We start from the raw sequence: 16,040 nt of genomic DNA on the forward strand, positions 1-16,040 counted from the left end.
GCATCATACACAGAATTACCCTCTCTTCCTGCCTCACTCATGAGTACAACTATGTTAACGACCCTAAGAACTACCGCATAGAGAAGTACACTGACCCGGCCACCATAGAAAACATTGAAGACATGAACAGGCTGATCAACACTGATCTTAATGGATCCGTCTACATACGCTGGAGAAGGGAGGTACCATGGTGTGGCAGTGGTCTCTGGCAGACAAACATTACTATGGGGATGGATTAACCAGTGTTTCCATTAGCGCCGGTTGTAGGCTAATCAGCCAAATACAGACTCCTTTTCAGCTGGCTGCATTTTCCACTTCATATTAAGTAGGCTACTTTTCATTTAAAAGTTATCTCGCTAGAATGAACGATATGCACCTTCTAGCGATCTATTAATAGGAAAGGCGCCTGTCAGTTACAAATCGAACGATGACAGGGAAACGAAGCCTTCTGTCTGTCCCGCCTCCCATACAATAGGCCCTTTTCACGATGACGTCATCTAACTTCCGCCTTTCCGCGTAGCAGGTTAACTTCACTTCCGTTCGCCCGTAACCTGAGACTTCTCTTCTGAGGTACGTTTAAGTTAAATTAGTAAAGTTAAGAGTAATAATGTTTACGTATATGCAATGGTTTGTAACTTGCTAACGTTATTGTTAATTCATAATTGTTCACTGCCTTAGTTACTTATAAGTGGGCTAACGTTAGCTAACAACAACTTAGTACCAGATACCGATAACGTTAAAAGGTAGCGTTACATTGCTGCCTGGCTGTAATGTAACAAGTTTACTTAGCTAGCTATCTAACCCTTTGTTAGGCAGTTAGTTTATTCATGAATGTATAGTAACTCACCTATTCAAATACTGTTGTGCATGATAGCTAGATAAATATTGATTCCTGGTCAAAGCTGAATGTTAATTTAGCTGTTTCTTTTCTCCCCGGTGTCTGTATCGCAACAGTATCCCATCCAACACCGAAGCATGGCACAATCTTCGAGAAGATGCTATTGCAGTGTACCATTTTGTTCAAACAACAAACAGAAATTCCCGTATCTTCCCGTAAAAATCTCCTCAGCTCAGCAGGGAGGACACTCTTAAGACCCAGGCCATCGCCCGGCTGAGGATTTTAGTCGAGAGGGCCATACGGAGGGTGAAGGAGTACCATATCTGGGATGGGCTTGTTCCTCTTTCCACAGTGGGTTCAGTGAATCAGCTGTGGGCCATCTGCTGCCTCATGTCGAACTATCAGGGACCTCTTGACATTAAAGGAGACAAACCAGTCTGATGTTTTTGTCAACTGGAAGTTGTATATTTCCTGAGTAAGCTAGATGGGCTGTAAATAGAAGTACTTTTATATTACTGTATTGTATGTACAAAAAAATGTAAATATGAATTAACTTTGTTGGTAATTTAATTGATCTAATGTTATACTGTATGTTTTTGTTAAGGGTAATAACTTTTTCATAGCTATTAATGAACCTAATGTGATATATTGTAAAAATATCCAACTATTAACCATGTTATGTGCTTATGTGTCATGGCACTGATGGAACTATTAAATATATGTTTGCAAGCAACTGCTTCCAATCCTTTTGATTTTGGTAAGAGCATTTACAACATCGCAATCCTTTTCAAAATTTGTATTTCAATACATAGATATACAGTATATAACACAATTAAGTTCATTTGCAGTTAAAGAAAAACATGTCGACATTTACATCACAATCCTTTTCAAAATGTGTGTTTCAGTACATAGGAGATATACAGTATATGACAAGTTAATTTGCAGTTAAAGAAAAAAATGTCAAAGGTTCACCTTCCACATTTACCTTAACACTATTTACACATAAAATTCTGCCTTATGTTTTATAACTTAAGAAGACATCCATGTAGATGTTATAATAGAAATGATCAAGCTTCTGTCGCATTGAGTGGATAATCTCCTCATCCCTAAAGATTCTCTCAACTGTGAAGTCAGTGCGGGTATCTGTAATGAAGTCACACCACTGAAGTCCGCTTAAGGCGAGTTGGCCTTGAACCTGATAGTAGTATTTGTGGCTCTTCTTAAGGCAGGCCTGGCCTTTAACTGTGATCAGGTGTTTAACTTGGGTAACATTTTCAACATCGCAACTCTTAACCTCAGCAAGACCAAATGGTGGTGCTTCTGTTGGGCAGAAGACTTTAGCATCCGGGCTGGCTGCAAGGTGAGGTGAATCAGGGTGGATGATGACCCCCGCATTGTTTCAGAGAGACATCACAAAAATCAGAATATTGCCTCAGTATCTCAGGTTCCAGATCCAACCCTCTTCTCATAGCAGCTGTCTGAGGAGTTCCTCTCAGAATGCGGGTTGCCAAAGCCTTGGCAGACAACTCCCCCACGAACATGGCATATTTCACGGAATCTGCTGGCTGTCAGTCGGGGTTTGCGTACCTGGCTCCACAGCTGGCATTCTGACTGCATTCTTGTTTCTGCTTCAATAGCAGCAGACATCTCCTCTGACACAATCAGGCTGTCCAAATGACATTGTTGTATGTAGTTGGGCTCAAAATCAATGGGAAATTTAAAGTTGTAACCTTCAATAGGCAACTGAGGAAACTCACTGGCACCAGGGTGTTTAATAATATCTCTACTTAATTCTAGAGGGCACTGGTAAGAAAGCACAGACCCAAATGGCACAGGGCCAAATTTAGAGTCCACCAAATTAAGGCCCTCAAGCCCGTGCAGCAATTTGCAAATCCCTGGTTGTGGACGGATGTCTTTCAGTTTCTCAGCACTGGCCATGACGTGAGGATCCGGAATAGGCCCTGGCATGAAAGTGAGATATGTCAAGTTTAGATTTCATTAAATGCCACCTTATCTTTTTCACTAAAAAAGACAACCACACTCATCCAGTCTCGTACATGCTTCTAATACAAATAAAAAAATATCCACTGAAAGTCTATATAAAAAGTAACAAATAATAATCACTTTTATGTTTGTATTATTTTAGAAATGCACTAAAGTCTTTGTGCTCTAGTACAGGCGGGGGCTCATTCAGACTCACCATCATAGGCTCGGTACAGTGTGCACTTCACACCAGCTCTGACACTTGTTTTTTTCTTAGCCGCTGGTTTACACACCGCCATATCATTGGTGGCCTCTGGTACAATTCCCTGTGATATAATAATGATGAACAATACATTGTCAAAAGTCAATACAAACTGCAAAGTTCTGCATCAGTGTAACAAATAATGTCTGACCTGTGTCCTAGGCCGGTGCCAGGTCTGCAGTGCGCTGGTGCATGACAGAGGCAATGGCACTGTCTTAAAGCCCATGGTAACATAGTGAGCACTTTGAAAAAGAAGTGCTACTATGTGATTACATAGTGCTTTCCCAGCAGAGCAGGAACATGACATGTGATTGAGTACCACAGGAACCTCTGCAGAGTCTAGTGTAACCTGTTCATAGAGACATAACAATTAGTGCTGTACTTACAAAACATTTTTTTCTGCGTTTCATTATAAACTACTGTACACAATTTTCAAAACCCAATTTCTTTTTTAATTAAGAAAAATTGGCTGTTCTGAAACCTTTGACAAGTAGTGCCAACACTTATCGAAAATTTGAACATTTTGAGTTATCACAGAATCTTTCCCAGTCTTTATTGCCGTCAACAACCCACATCGGTTTGTTAGAATTTCGTTGTGTATTAAGTTTAATGATACAAAATCAGAGCTCAGACTGAGAAACAAACTGATCCACAGTGGAACATTGTGGAATCATTCTTATTAAATCTGCAACCGCAGCAAAACACAACAAAAAGAAAACTTATCTATCTTAACCTATCTTATCATAATGTTAGAGAACTGTTTATCTGAGAAACCTGAAGCCGATGAGCCTCCTCATTTTTCTTCATGGACCTGTAACATCGCCCTCTCACTGTCACCTCACCGTTAACTACACTTGAGACTGTTTCAATACAGTGATTGGGAGAAAGGGCGCAGCATTAGCCATTAATACATTACTGACTCTTATCTTACGGTCGATACAAACAGCAGTAATATTAAAAAGAGGCTGCAAAACAGAAACTTCGTCAGCTCATAACCTTCGCTAGCATAGGGCTAATTTAAGCTAAATAAAGATAAACACGTACCTTCATAATCAAACAGGTAACCTTCAACGAAGAACTTGTAGCCTTTATCAAGCTTCGATCTTGAAGTAAGGGACCACTTGTCAGCAAGTCGTTCTACGTCGTTAAGTCGTATTGGTGGCAGATGTGAAAGGGACTGGGTGAACTCCATAATGATGTGCTACTAGCTAAGTGTTCCTAAGCGACACCGGATGTAAACATAACCTGCATCGCGGCAGAACGGAAGTTGTCTGACGTCACGTGAAAAGGGCCTATGATGTGCTACTAGCTAAGCGTTCCTAAGCGACACCGGATGTAAACATAACCTGCATCGCGGCAGAACGGAAGTTGTCTGACGTCACGTGAAAAGGGCCTATTTGTGCTGTGGTTGGTTGCAGTCTAATTCCTTTACACTGAGGGAGAGAGCATGATGCTCGTGAATTTGCACGTCCCATGTAATTTAATTCTGCATTTAGACGAGGGACGCAAAAACCATCATACCAATCGGCATAGTGGGCCAAGAAAGCAAAAAGATGGTGATAGCAAAAGCAAGCCAGCACGAGGGTATACGTTGCTATGGTGATTTCAGTAAACAAACAGTGCGAATCAACATCCGGTAGAAAACAACATTACGGCAGATGGCAAAAGTGTAAATATTTGAACTCTGGCGGCAATTCCCGTCTACCGTGGCGGCTGACAGCATTCACCGGCAGGCTCAACAGCATTTACCGTCGTTCTGTCATTGAAAACAATGACATCCAGTTTGCCGTCTACCTCATGCCATCTAAACACAGCATAAGTGGTAAAGAGTTGAAATCCACTTAGCCTAATTATTGTTTTTTGGCACATTCATTTATTTTCTTTTGCGTGTTTCACATAGCCAGCCACGCGGAGTCTAGACGTATATAAACTATTGACTGTTTTGATTGACAACTGAATAGCAAGTGTTTACTAGATCATAAAGGATGTCGAACTGACTGAATAAAGTCGATCTCATATATCCCTTTGCCATTCATAAATCAAGCAACGTGGTTATATGTCCATGGTATTGCATCCCGAAAAGTAAACCAAATGATTTCCTAGGTTTCCTTTCTTAGGATGTTGGGGCTTGCCAGACAGTGAAGCTAAAGTGAGTGACTCTCCTCTTGTCATTCAGCCGTAGCCTACCGAAAGTGAGCTGTTCATTTGGCTCCCTAATTTGCATAGGCCACTGGTAGTAGGTCCAAATATGTAAATCAGGGCCGTCACGGAATCCAGGCTTAAAACAGAATTCAACAATATTCCAAAATGTATTGACCTTAGTAGAGAATTAACTAAATGTAACTACACCCAAAAATCTTTATTTCTCAGATTTTTCCCAGACTGCAAAGTGGTCTCCTGGTGTGATTTAAGAACTGTTAAGACTTAGAACACCCAATTGTGTTGTTTTTCTATTAAAAAGTGTGACTTTGAGAGGGAAAACCTGAAGAACTTGGGGAAACGGAAACCTGGAAAACAAAATGGAGAAAACAGAATATAGGAAAGAACAATACAGAATCAGGCAATCTGCTTTTTTTGTTGTACCCATCTACCAATCAGTGCTCTTCTTTGCGAGGCATTGAAAAACCTCCCTGGTCTTTGTGGTTAAATCTGTGTTTGAAATTCACTGCTCGACTGAGGGACCTTACAGACAATTGTATGTATGGGGTTCAGAGCTAAAGTAGTCATTCAAAAAGCATGTTAATATTGCACACAGAGTGAGTCCATGCAACTTATTACGTGACTTGCTAAGCACATTTCTACTCCTGAATTTATTTAGGCTTGCCATAACAAAGGGGTTGAATACTTATTGACTCAATAAGAATAGCAAGTTACCTCGACTAACCGGTGCCCCCGCACATTAACTCTGTACCGATACCCCCTGTATATAGCCTCCCTACTGTTATTATATTTTACTACTATTTTATTTTTTACTTATCTATTTTTTACTTAACACTTATTTTTTCTTAAAACTGCATTGTTGGTTAAGGGCTTGTAAGTAAGCGTTTCACTGTAAGGTCTACACCTGTTGTATTCGGCCCATGTGGCAAATAAAAATTTATTTGATTTGAAGACATTGCAGCTTTTCATTTTTAATTATCTGTAAAATTTTCTTACAACATAATTCCACTTTCACATTATGGGGTATTGTGTTTAGGCCAGAAACAAAATATCTAAATTTCATCCATTTTAAAAATTCAGGCTGTAACACAAAAAAATGTGGAAAAAGTCAAGGAGTGTGAATACTTTCTGAAGGCACTGTATTTCTCTGAGAGTATAGCATTTAGCAAAAAACCTGATTATTTGTCTGTAATAGATCACCAAATACATGTCTGTCATTGAATAACCCCATGCCATGATTAGATAGTGAAAATCTCTTCCATAATTTCTTTAAACAATAAAAGCTAATTTACCATCATTTCTGAAAATGGACATATAGCGTTTTAGAATGAAACTCTTCATTTGTATCATCCATATAAATCATGTTTGAAAATAATTATAATTATGTTTGTAAAGTAGTAATTCAATACATTTTAGTTAAACCTGGGCAGTGAAATCATTTCCACTTCTTCTGTGTGATGATGTCATGGCCCCTGGTTGTGTGACTGTGAAGGCTTGGGCCTGATGCACTTTGACCTCTCACCTGCTATATCCTCAGTCTCAGCTGGGAGGGACAGTGGAAACACTGAGCTTTTCCTGTCGTCATTCAACACCACATGTTGGCAGCCTAATGCCTAGGCTTTAGCTCAGTGGTTCTCAAACCTCTCCTTGGGGACCCTCGGGCATTTAAACATTTCTGAACTACCTTATAATGGGCTTGAGGATTAGTTGACAAGTTGTAGCAGATGTGCTAGCTCTGGAAAATATACAAATCATGGAATGGCTGGAGGTCCCGAGGAGAGGTTTGAGAACCACTGATTTAGCTCATAGGGCTAACAGTCGTCTGGCGAACACAAGGGATACAGGTCACCTTGGTCACATTCATCACTGGCCAGTGGTATTTGCTAGGCTAATGAAGGGAGTGCCTATTACCATGGTGAGCGAGAATAGGGAAATGACCAGTCCAGTCATTAGGAGTCGCTGATGGATGACTTGGAGTTTCACCTGTGGAAGTGGAAAGATACTGCAAGGTTGCACCACCATATTTTACAGTAGGTATGGGGATGATTTCTGCTTATGGGCATTTTCACAGTAACGGAATTAAGCTTTGAATCAGATTTTTCACTTTAAAATGTATGCCAAACAAAAACCATTGATTTGTAACTACTTTAAACAATTTACACATTTACTGGAAGAACTGTGCAGATGCAAAGTTTGTTAAAATAATTAGCTATGACATGACATCTTGAGTTTGAAAGTATTTATTTTGGTCATTGAACAACAGTAGGTGAAGTGGATTTACATCCGGTAACCAAATTACATCATGGGTCCCTGATCTGTACTATACAGAAATGCATAATTATGGATATGAATATCATTCTCTTGATGGTGATGTACATTTACATTTGAGTCATTAGCAGAGGGCCAAGAGACCAGAGGTGGCAGAACGGAGTGGTTGGGGTGTAGGGTTTGAGAATAGTCTGAAGGTACGGAGGGGCAGTTCCTCTTGCTGCTCCGTAGGCAAGCACCATGGTCTTGTAGTTGATGCGAGCTTTGACTGGAAGCCAGTGGAGTGTGCAGAGGAGCGAGGTGACATGGGAGAACTTGGGAAGGTTGAAAAGCAGGTAGGCTGCAGCGTTCTAGATAAATTGCAGGGATTTGATGGCACAAGCGGGGAGCCCAGGTAACAGCGAGTTGCAGTAGTCCAGACGGGACTACTGCCTGGATTAGGACCTGCGCCACTTCCTGTGTGAGGTAGGGTTGTACGCTACGGATGTTGTAGAGCATGAGCCTGCAGGAGCGAGTCACTGCTTTCATGTTTCAGAGAACGACAGGGTGTTGTCCAGGGTCACGCCAAGGATCTTTGCACTCTGTGAGGGCGACACTGTTGAGTTGTCAACCGTGATGGAGAGGTCTTTGAGCAGACAGGCCTTTCCCAGGAGGAAGAGCAGCTCCGTCTTGTCGAGGTTGAGCTTGAGGTGGTGGGCCAACATCCAAGCTGAGATATCTGCCATGAACGCAGAGATGAGTGTTGCCACCTGGGTGTCAGAAGGGGGGAAGGAGAAAAGTAGTTGAGTGTCATCCGCATAGCAATGATAGGAGAGACCATGTAAGGATATGAGGGAGCCGAGTGACTTGGTGTATGGAGAGAAGAGAGCCTAAAACCAAGCCCTGGGGGACACCAGTGGTGCGAGTACATGGTGCAGACACAGATCCTCTCCATGTCAACTGGTAGGAGTGGCCTGCCAGGTAGGATGCAATTCAAGAGTGTGTAGAGCCTGAGATGCCCAGCCCTGAGAGGATGGAGAGGAGGATCTGATGGTTAACGGTGTTGAAGATAGATCTAGGAGGATGAGAACAGAGGAGAGAGAGTCAGATTTGGCAGTGCGGAGAGCCTCTGTGACACAGAGAAGAGCAGTCTCAGTTGATCAGTTGTTCTGAGAGAGATAATGAGAGAGTTGATCAGAGACAGCGCGCTCAAGTGTTTTGGAAAGAAAAGAAAGAAGGGATACAGGTCTATAGTTTGATGTCAGATGAGTCGAATGTTGGTTTCTTGAGGAGGGGAGCAACTCGGTCATTTTGAAGTCAGATGGGACGCAGCCAGTGGTCAGGAATTAGTTGATGAGGAAAGTGAGGAATGGGAGAAGGTCTCCAGAGAGGAGGGGATGTGGTTGAGTGGGTAGGTTGTCGGGCAGCCAGACCTCACTAGTCGCAGGATTTCATCTGGAGAGAGAGGAGAGAAAGAGGTCAAGGCGTAGGGTAGTTCTGTGTGAGTGGGACCAGTGGACTCAATAGGCTGAGGGAATGAGGAGCGGATGTCGTCAATCTTCTTTTCAAAGTGGTTGACAATGTCGTCCGCAGTGAGGGGGGAGGTGGAGGATTAAGGAGGGAGGAGAAGGTGGAAAATATTTTCCTAGGGTTAGAGGCAGAAGCTTGACATTTAGAGTGGTAGAAAGTGGCTTTAGCAGATACAGAGGAAGAGAGGGTTGAGAGGAGGGAGTGAAAGGATGATAGGTCCTCCAGAAGTTTAGTTTTCCTCCATTTTCACTCAGCTGCCCACAGCCCTATTCTGTAAGCTCGCAATGAGTCACTCAGCCACAAAGCAGGAGGGGAGGGCCAAGCCGGTTGGGAGGAAAGGGGACAGTGTGAGTCATAGGATGCGGAAAGGGAGGAGAGTGGGGTCGAAGAGGCAGAAGGGAGAGGAGAGAGTAGTGGGAGATAGAGCAGATTGCGATGGAAACAAAGTAGTGATCAGAGACCTGGAGGGGGGTTGCAGCGAGATTAGTAGGCAAACAGGCGTATTGCCTGCCATGTGAGTTGGAGGGGATTGGAAAAGGGTGAGGTCAAAAGAGGCAAGGAGGGGAAAGAGAAAGTTGGAAAGAAATGAATCAAAATCAGACGTCGGGAGGTTGAAGTCGCCAAGTACGAAGAGCGTTGAGCCATCGTCAGGAAATTAGCTTATAAAGGTGTCAAACTCATTGAGGAACTCTCCAAGGGCACCTGGTGGGTGATAGATGACAACAATGTTAAGCTTGAGTGGACAAGTAACAGTGACAGCATGGAATTCTAATGAGCAGATGGACAGGTGAGAGACGGAGAAAATAGAAAATATCCAGTTAGGAGAAATGAGTAGCCCTGTGCCGCCACCGCGACGACAAGATGCTCTTGGACTGTGAGAGAAAACGTAGTCAGATGAAGAGAGAGCAGCTGGAGTAGCTGAAAGTAGTTCTCTGGGGTGATCCATGTCTCTGTCAGAGCACAAAGTCAAGGGACTGAAGGGCAGCATAGGCTGAGATGAACTCTACGTTCTTGACTGCAGATCGGCAGTTCCAAACACTGCCAAAGACCTGGAATTCCACATGGGTTGGGTGCTCAGGGTACACTAAATTAGAAGGGTTGCAGCCAAGGGGTGGGGAACGTCTGTAAAGCCTACAGGGAGAGGAGCGAACAGGTATAGAAAACACACATAGTTGCCAAAACTACAAAAGAGCAAAATGAGATAATCAGAAAATAACTAGGTTAGATACTCAAGTGAGAGTGTTGTGTGGAGACTTCCTCTCTTTTCTTACTAGAAGAACTCGGCAGAACAACTTTACATATCACTCAGTATTTTTCTTTACTTTACTGTTCTGTACTGTACTGTACTGTTCTCTATTGTACTGTACTGTACTGTGCTGTCCAAACTTGTGAAACATAGACGTCTATTATTGGTTCAGATTTGGTCCGGTCAGGGCAGACTGACCAAATTTAAACTACTTTTAAACGTCCTTGGACGTCCGGTGTCGGTCGATGCTTAGGCGTGAGGATGCTTGTTACAGTAAATGAAAAGGGGGTAGGTGGTAGGTGTCATGGTACAGTATGTGTCAGTAAGAGCCAGGAAAGATTACATTAACTGGAAAGAAAGAGAGAAGAGAGAGAGCGGCAGAGAGAGGGAGAGTGAGAGGGAGGGGTTGTCCAGACTGTTTTCAAAGTCTTGCTTTGACCACCAGATGACAGAAAGAGAAAAAAATAACTGTTATGAACTGAACATAACGCTAGGGCAGTGGAAGGGAGGACAGTAGCAGGTGACCCAACAGTGGTTTGTGACTAGTATGATTTCCCATTGTAGCCAATTCAATTGCCTTCATTCCATTATACTGTATATGGTAACAAAATTAAGATTTTTAATCACTCAATAATTCATTGTGTTAGGTTCTGAACAAATAGAGTAAAAACTCCAATGAACGACTGGGTCATACAGCTGCAAAGACAACATACAAGTCACAAGCATATCTTTATACCTTCCAACTAGGCGGAGTCATCTCCTTGCATGTCAAAGATAGACATCAGATGGTTTTCGAGGTGGGCCGCTGTGGCCCCCCTCCCAGCAGTCTTCTCTCTTCAACTGTTGACCTTATCTCGAGTTGAGTTTCACATCCCTCATGATCCTGGTTCCGCAGCAACTGGCCTGCCTTATTAGGAACTGAAACTAGACTGTTGCCCTTTGCCTCCCTCCATAGGAACATTTATATTCAACAATAACATATTTGAACAGAATATGAACTTTCTGCACTTCCCCTTTTCTCACTCAGTAACTTTACATATCACTCAGTAACTTTCCACACACAAAGTTCTTCTTTACCCTTCCTTAACCCCTAACATATACATTTCTTATACATGTGAAGTAATCAATACGTTTTGGTATGGTAACATGAATAAGTATATTTCAAGCTAGAATCCAACAGTCCTTCCTATTTTAATAGTAACTCCATTAATGTTCAACATTATACAAACTTCAAAATTACTTAGAGTACCAGTCAAAAGTTTGGACACACCTACTGATTCAAGTTTTTATTTTTACTATTTTCTACATTGTAGAATAATAGTGAAGACATCAAATCTATGAAATAACACATATGGAATCATGTAGTAACCAAAAAAAGTAACCAAAGTAGCCATCCTTTGTCTTGATGACAGCTTTGCACACTCTTGTCATTCCCTCAACCAGCTTCATGAGGAATGCTTTTCCAACAGTCTTGAAGGAGTTCCCACATATGCTGAGCACTTGTTGGCTGCTTTTCCTTTACTTTGCGGTCCAACTCATCCCAAACCATCTCAATTGGGTTGAGGTTGGGTGATTGTGGAGAACAGGTCATCTGACGCAACACTCCATCACTCTCCTTCTTGGCCAAATAGCCCTTACATAGCCTGGAGGTGTGTTGGGTCATTGTCTTGTTGAAAAACAAATGATAGTCCCACTAAGCGCAAACCAGATGGGATGGCGTATCGCTGCAGAATGCTGTGGTAGCCATGCTGGTTAAGTGTGCTTTGAATTCTAAATAAATCACCAACAGTGTCACCACAAAGCACCCCCACACCATCACACCTCCTCCTCCATGCTTCATGGTGGGAAACACAAATGTGGAGATCATCCGTTCACCTACTCTGCGTCTCACAAAGACACGGTGGTTGGAACCAAAAATCTCAAATTTGGACCAAAGGACAGATTTCCACCGGTCTAATGTCCATTGCTCGTTTTTCTTGGCCCAAGCAAGTCTCTTCTTCTTATTGGTGTCCTTTAGTAGTGGTTTCTTGACAGCAATTCGACCATGAAGGCCTGATTCACACAGTCCCCTCTGAACAGTTGATGTTGACATGTGTCTGTTACTTGAACTCTGTGAAGCATTTATTTGGGCTGCAATCTGAGGTGCAGTTAACTCTAATGAACTTATCCTCTGCAGCAGAGGTAACTCTGGGTCTTCCATTCCTGTGGCGGTCCTCATGAGAGCCAGTTTCATCATAGCACTTGATGGTTTTTGCGACTGCACTTGAAGAAGAAAAGTTCTTGAAATGTTCTGTATTGACTGACCTTCATGTCTGAAAGTGATGATAAACTATAATTTCTCTTTGCTTATTTGAGCTGTTCTTGCCATAATATGGACTTTTACCAAACAGGGCTATTTTCTGTATACCTTGTCACAACACAACTGATTGGCTGAAACGCATTAAGAAGGAAAGAAATTACACAAATCAACTTTTAACAAGGCACGCCAGTTAATTGAAATGCATTCCAGGTGACTACCTCATGAAGGTGGTTGAGAGAATGCCAAGAGTGTGCAAAGCTGTCATCAAGGCAAAGGGTGGCTACTTTGAAGAATCTCAAATATAAAATATATTTGGATTTGTTTAACACTTTTTTGGTTACTACATGATTCCATGTGTTTTATTTAATAGTTTTTATGTCTTCACTGTTATTCTACAATGTATAAAATAGTAAAAATAAAGAAAAACCCTTGAATGAGTAGGTGTGTCCAAACTTTTGACTGGTACTGTATAAATGAACAGAAAAGAAAACATGATTAACATTCTCACAATTAATTTGTATGTTCACACCTCCGAGACATATGACCTCTGACTATGTAATCTGCTTCCATGGCATAAGGCCCTATTCTCAGCTTCTAATCACACTAAGCACACTCTAACTCCCCCTATATCTGCCATTACCCCTTTTTAAAGAAAAAGAAAACACCAAATATAGTATTAGTAATGCGTTAAGCTATGCATAATCATTTATGGTAATAACATGACGATTCCCCCTCTCCCTTACTGACTATATATATATATTTTTTTGTCATTTAGCAGACGCTCTTATCCACAGCGACTTACAGTTAGTGAGTGCATACATACTTTTTTTCTTTTTATATATATATATTATTTTTATTTTTTCATACTGGCCCCCCGTGGGAATCAAACCCACAACCCTGGCGTTGCAAACGCCATGCTCTACCAACTGAGCTACATCCCTGCCGGCCATTCCCTCCCCTACCCTGGACGACGCTGGGCCAATTGTGCGCCGCCCCATGGGTCTCCCAGTCGCAGCCGGCTACGACAGAGCCTGGATTCAAACCAGGATCTCTAGTGGCACAGCTAGCACTGCAATGCAGTGCCTTAGACCACTGCGCCAGAGCGACTTACAATTAGTCAGTGCATACATTTTTCATACTGGCCCCCCGTGGGGCATATAACTTTTGGATACTGTTCTGCTGGGGTCCACAAAAATTAAGGCCCTAATGGTCATACCCAGACTTCCCCTCAGGCTGCAGGTTTACAGGAGGTGTTCCCACGCGATGTCATCCTCACTTCACCTCTGTTTTCCCAGACAAGCCCTCCCCCCTCCTGATTCTAGGATGTACAGTGCCTTGCAAAAGTATTCATCCCACTTGGCGTTTTTCCTATTTTGTTATTTGAATTTCATGTAATGGACATTCACAAAATAGTCCAAATTGGTGAAGTGAAATGAAAAAAATAACTTGTTTCAAAAAATTCTAAAAAATTTATAACTGAAAAGTGGTGTGTGCATATGTATACACCCCCTTTGCTATGAAGCTCCTAAATAAGATCTGGTGCAACCAATTACCTTCGGAAGTCACATAATTAGTTAAATAAAGTCCACCTGTGTGCAATCTAAGTGTCACATGATCTGTCACATGATCTCAGTATATATACACTTGTTCTGAAAGGCCCCAGAGTCTGCAACACCACTAAGCAAGGGGCACCACCAAGCAAGCGGCACCATGAAGACCAAGGAGCTCTCCAAACAGGTCAGGGATAAAGTTGTGGAGAAGTTCAGATCAGGGTTGGGTTATAAAGAAATATCAGAAACTTTGAACATCCCACGGAGCACCATTAAATCCATTATAAAAAAATTGAAAGAATATTGCACCACAACAAACCTGCCAAGAGAGGGCCGCCCACTTAACTCATGGTCCAGGCAAGGAGGGCATTAATCAGAGAGGCAACAAAGAGACCAAAGATAACCCTGAAGGAGCTGCAAAGCTCCACAGCGGAGATTGACTCCAATCTCTGCTATCCATAGGAACACTTTAAGCCATACACTCCACTGAGCTGGGCTTTACAGAAGAGTGGCCAGAAAAAAGCCATTGCTTAAAGAAAAAAATAAGCAAACACGTTTGGTGTTCTCCAAAAGCCATGTGGGAGACTCCCCAAACATATGGAAGAAGGTACTCTGGTCAGATGAGACTAAAGTTGAGCTTTTTGGCCATTAAGGAAAACGCTATGTCTGGCGCAAACCCAACACCTCTCATCACCCCGAGAACACCATCCCCACAGTGAAGCATGGTGGTGGCAGCATCATGCTGTTGGGATGCTTTTCATCAGCAGGGACTGGGAAACTGGTCAGCATTGAAGGAATGATGGATGGCGCTAAATACAGGGAAATCCTTGAGGGAAACCTGTTTCAGTCTTCCAGAGATTTGAGACTGGGACGGAGGTTCACCTTCCAGCAGGACAATGACCCTAAGCATACTGCTAAAGCAACACTCGAGTGGTTTAAGGGGAAACATTTAAATGTCTTGGAATGGCCTAGTCATAGCCCAGACCTCAATCCAATTGAGAATCTGTAGTATGACTTAAAGATTGCTGTACACCAGCGGAACCCATCCAACTTGAAGGAGCTGGAGCAGTTTTGCCTTGAAGAATGGGCAAAAATCCCAGTGGCTAGATGTGCCAAGCTTATAGAGACATACCCCAAGAGACTTGCAGCTGTAATTGCTGCAAAAGGTAGTTCTACAAAGTATTGACTTTGGGGGGCTCAATAGTTATGCACGCTCAAGTTCTGTTTTTTTGTCTTATTTCTTGTTTGTTTCACAAAAAAATATATTTTGCATCTTCAAAGTGGTAGGCATGTTGTGTAAATCAAATTATACAAACACCCCAAAAATCAATTTTAATTCCAGGTTGTAAGGCAACAAAATAGGAAAAATGCCAAGGGGGGGTGAATACTTTCGTAAGCCATTGTATTTTATTGTTGCAATTTATTACATTTATGGGTCTGTAATCTGCAGGGGACTCTCCAGATTTTCCTGGTTTTAATATAACTAAGATAACAGTTTGATACATGGAACTAGGAAGCACTAAATTGAATGACGTGTGTTGTCATTTGAGTAAATAAGGGCTGTACTTTGTCCCAGAATGTTATGTAAAATTCTATGGGAAAGCCATCCATAACTGGTGCTTTTCTCCGCGCTAAAGTTTTAACAGTGTCTAATATTTATTTTGGTGGGGGTTTCTATTTTTTATTATAATTTTATTGTCTGCTGATAGTTACTTCAGGGTTGTTGAGTCTAAGAAGGCTGTAGGATCAGTCCAACTGTTGTTTAATTCTGATTTACAGTGCCTTCAGAAAATATTCATACCCCTTGACTTAGTCCACATTTTGTTGTGTTACAGCCTGAATAAAACATGTATTAAATTAACTTTTTTCCTCACCCATCTACACATAATACCCCATAATGACAAAGTGAAACAGGTTTTTAGATT

Source organism: Coregonus clupeaformis, chromosome 8 (assembly GCF_020615455.1).
Source record: "Coregonus clupeaformis isolate EN_2021a chromosome 8, ASM2061545v1, whole genome shotgun sequence".
Classification (NCBI taxonomy): domain Eukaryota; kingdom Metazoa; phylum Chordata; class Actinopteri; order Salmoniformes; family Salmonidae; genus Coregonus; species Coregonus clupeaformis.